Source organism: Macrobrachium nipponense, chromosome 14 (assembly GCF_015104395.2).
Source record: "Macrobrachium nipponense isolate FS-2020 chromosome 14, ASM1510439v2, whole genome shotgun sequence".
Lineage (NCBI taxonomy): Eukaryota > Metazoa > Arthropoda > Malacostraca > Decapoda > Palaemonidae > Macrobrachium > Macrobrachium nipponense.
Window position 1 is genome coordinate 92,055,588 of NC_087207.1, and position 5,000 is coordinate 92,060,587.

The following is a 5,000-nucleotide window of genomic DNA, read 5'->3' on the forward strand; positions in this document are numbered from 1 at the left end:
CAGGGAGATGGTTGAAAACTCTATTGGAGCAACGTATGATTTTCACCCTTTTATCGAAGATCGTCTGAGCGAGGAGGATTTTGAAGCCAAAGCCCTCACCTACCACTCACCGTCGATCCCGGTATAGATTGCTATCTTTAGCATTTACTAAAACTTTCTAACCTTATGTTTTGCCATTAATTTAATGAAAGATATAGTTGCATCTATGTTTTAAAAGGGTTAGTAGACTTTGCTATTAAAAAAAATAAAAGCAAGAGAAAGTAAAGAAAACAGAGTGATTTAACCTTTAATAAATGAAGTTTCCTTAGTGAAGAGTTTCCAGGTAGATGGAACGAGGGGCTGGCGTCAGTAAGCGTTCGCTAGAACTTCCTAACGTAATATTATCATTAATTACATTAAAAATAATGTTGAATATATGTTTAATGAATAATAACAAACTTTTGGTAACTATTAAGCGCAAAAATCAAGAAAAACAAGTTATATCATCAATAAAGGCAAAAATACATCTATTGTAGAGGTCGTGAGGATCGGGACGATTGGTTATCATTCATCAATTTCAGTGAGTCTTTGTAAAAAAACCAGTAGGCTCGTCTGTAAATTAAAAGGTGTTGGGAATTATTCGGGGTATTTTCTACTTTTTTTCTGTGTATCCGCTTTAGTTGTTAGTGCCAACATTGTCCAGCAGTCATAGTGAACGTGGTGATGACCCACTACATCGAGTGACAGTGGGTATGAGAGTAGGTATTTTTACCGTAATCGATTGCTTGTTTGCTAACAATGTTAGAAGGATTAGCCAGTACAGTATAGTACTTTTATCAGCTTCATTGATTTAATTCCGTGCCGTTGTCAACTCTCTTGATTTACATAAGCAAGCAAGAAAACAAGACTTAACAGTCTTGGTTGCTTGATTGCTTGTTTGCTAACAAAAAATCCGTACTTATGTCAACTTTATTGAATACTAATTCTGTACATTTATCAGCTTTATTGATTTACGTAAGCAAGCAAGCAAGACTTAACGGCTTTGGTTGGTTGCTTGATTGTTTGTATAACAACATTTTCCAGATTTTAATGCTATTATAGTGGGGCGAGACAAAAAAGAAACTTTATACTTTACTTAATGGAGGTAAGCAAGAGAGGAATCGAGTACGCAATCAAAAATAAGCAACTGAATGAAGTCTTAATTTTTTTGTGCATTCCGTCACATTCTAGGTGTCGTCAGCTTTCGGATAACAATTCACAAACAAATATCTTGAAAAGTAATGGAGATATGAGCTTTGAAAGTTTTCAAACCTTATATTGGACGCCTAAAGTGTGTGTGTGTGTGTGCATGTTTATACATACTATAAATATATATACACACACACACACACACATATATATATATATTTCAATTGCTCATTTTAGGTTTTGCCAGCCCAAATATTCCACAAATCGAGCTTCACCTTATTATCAGAACTCCATCATATTAAATGATTTGGACAAATTGAGGATGAATATAATACCTTTGTCAATTCTGTCGATGATAGCGTTGCTTTTCGGGAATCCACTCAATTATTTCCTGCTAAATTAAATGGATATTTGGGCAGTAATTCGATCACTAATTTGAAGGGGAAATAAATCCCCTAGATCAAAATCATCACTAATACAGCCATGAAATGCCAAAATTATGTATTTGAGAGAGAGAGAGAGAGAGAGAGAGAGAGAGAGAGAGAGAGAGAGAGAGAGAGAGAGAGAGTTATTTCCTTATCAGATTCCACGTCATAAAATCTTTGAAGTCGAATAGCAACACCAAATTCAAATCGATACCTTTCGTTTCTTAAGAGCTTAACAGTCTTCCCTCCGTAGGGGGGAGGGGTAGTGGTTAGTGCACCTCGTGTGGTGCACTGTAGGCATTACTCAAGGTTCTTTGCAGAGTGCCTTCCGCCCTTAGCTACAACCCCTTCCGTTTCTTTTACTGTACCTCCTTTCGTAGACGCCTTCCATGTTACTCTGCACCTTCTAACAATTGATTCATAGTGCAACTGCGAGGTTCTACTCCTATTGCAACTTTTAGACCTTTTCACTGTCAATTTCCGTTTCTGCGCTGAATGACCTAATTTGCCCCAGTGCTTATCCTTTGGCCTAAATTCTATATTCAGTTCAATTCAATTAACAGTGCTCCGGATCCCCAAAGTGGTAAGTCGTATGTTACCATCTTCTTTCCTCATTTATATCCCTTCCATTCTCTTCATAGCAGCCGGGAGGTGTAACCTTCCTAGGAATAAACCGACTTAATGATATCTGAGGATTCTCAGTAGTCCTACATGTCATTCCATTGATAAGGATAACGTTAAACGATTTTACTTTGTGTTCTTTTGGAACTGTCTCCGTAATACAACTAATGGTATCTAGAGTGTCAATAATTTATTCTCAAAATCCTCTGAACTTTTGAATGATAAGTAATTGGCTTCTGAATAATAAGCATTCCCCTTTGTAGAAGAATTTTTTCTAAATTAATTAATGAAGCTCATGAGTATATTATGTTACTCTTGACAATTCACGTGAGCGAGCATTAGTTCTAATGAAATATGAAAGCATCATGTTTTATGAGAGAGTGACAGTTTTCACTGATTTCTATATATTTTACAGATTAAGTATTTTTGTGCTTATTATTTACGGCCATCTTTTACTCCATTCATTGATTATATCCATTGCATTACCACTGTAATAAACATTGCCGTTTACGCGTCGACCAATATTATCCTGAAGATTTAAAATTCCATAAGCTGTTCTCTCTAAACCTTTATACGAACGTTATTGATCACATGAATCCGTGTATAAGATCTCTGGAACGGGATACTACTTGATTTTTTAAGGGCATTTGTTAGTCGCTTAAAAAACGCTCTACGTACAATGGTTACGATATGAACTGGTAATATTTTATGACTGATATGAAACTGGTATACCAAATCACAAGAACCAGGAATCAGAATCGAATGCAACCGATTTTTATTTGGACCAATCGTCTTCGATCCTGAGCAAAGAACTTTTTTTTAAACCTTGTCAGGATATATGCTAAGATACTCAATACTGAGCACAGTTACTGCTGGCAGAATTCAGTCTTTTCAAGAGTATTATGTTTCCTAAGTTGATTAAGCACCAATTCTTTATATTACGTGAAACTATCTTTTGATGCAATATTGTCTCTATTTTTTCCCCCATAATTCTTCTCAGTTTCCCACAAAGCAATGTCTTTGTACCTCACGTTCTCCTTTCGTGTCTTTGGATCACGATTTTTGTAAGATAAAAGTCAAATAATAAAGGCACTTTTGTTTATGACGGGAGTCACTATTCTTACACATTTTGTTCTTGAAGGCGTCGGGGAAAGGCCACATAGTGCATAAAGAAAAAAAGAACAGTTTTACGAATAAGACCTAGGTCATCTTCAATTAAAAAATCCGACAACGACATAATATAAGACATCATAAACCAATTTAACTAAAGAAACTATTGAAAAAGTCATGTATAGAAACACGGATCTAAATTTTGTCGCTATTTAATGATGCAAGTCACAACATACCTCATTAAAGGATTTCTCGGTGTAGGAGACAAATATTTCCGAGAACGACAGCCAATTAGATCACGGAAGTTCCAATTAGGAAGATACTTCGCTTAACAAGAAGACAAGTGCTCTCTCCCTGAGAATAACTGGCGAAGAACGGCTAAACGTTTACTGCAAAGCAACGTGTTTTTTGTCGGATACTACTTGTTTTGGGTCCGTCTTATTATTATTTGCAAGGTGTTTTTAAATTATGCACGATCTATTATTTTTTTTTTATTGTGGGCCCCTTAGAACATTATATATACTCTCGTGATGGAGAGTTTTTCCCAATTATTATTACTATTATTTTTTTTTTTTTTTTTTTTTTTGCTCTATCACAGTCCTCCAATTCGACTGGGTGGTATTTATAGTGTGGGGTTCCTTGGGTTGCATCCTGCCTCCTTAGGAGTCCATCACTCTTCTTACTATGTGTGCCGTTTCTAGGATCACACTCTTCGCATGAGTCCTGGAGCTACTTCAGCCTCTACTTTTTCTAGATTCCTTTTCAGGGATCTTGGGATCGTGCCTAGTGCTCCTATGATTATGGGTACGATTTCCACTGGCATATCCCATATCCTTTTTATTTCTATTTTCAGATCTTGATACTTATCCATTTTTTTCCCTCTCTTTCTCTTCAACTCTGGTGTCCCATGGTATTGCGACATCAATGAGTGATACTTTCTTCTTGACTTTGTCAATCAACGTCACGTCTGGTCTGTTTGCACGTATCACCCTATCCGTTCTGATACCATAGTCCCAGAGGATCTTTGCCTGATCGTTTTCTATCACTCCTTCAGGTTGGTGCTCGTACCACTTATTATGCAAGGTAGCTGATGTTTTTCTTGCACAGGCTCCAGTGGAGGGCTTTTGCTACTGAATCATGCCTCTTTTTGTACTGGTTCTGTGCAAGTGCCGGGCATTCACTTGCTATGTGGTTTATGGTTTCATTTTTCGTATTGCACTTCCTACATATGGGAGAGATGTTATTTCCGTCTATCGTTCTTTGAACATATCTGGTTCTTAGGGCCTGATCTTGTGCCGCTGTTATCATTCCTTCAGTTTCCTTCTTTAGCTCTCCCCTCTGTAGCCATTGCCAATTGTCATCGCTGGCTAGTTCTTTAGTCTGTCTCATGTATTGTCCGTGCATTGGTTTGTTGTGCCAGTCCTCTGTTCTGTCTGTCTTTCTCCTGTCTCTATATATTTCTGGGTCTTCGTCTACTTTTATTAGTCCTTCTTCCCATGCACTCTTGAGCCACTCGTCTTCACTGGTTTTCAGATATTGCCCCAGTGATCTGTTTTCAATGTTGACGCAGTCCTCTATACTTAGTAGTCCTCTCCCTCCTTCCTTTTGTGTTATGTATAGTCTGTCGGTATTTGCTCTTGGGTGTAGTGCTTTGTGTATTGTCATATGTTTCCTGGT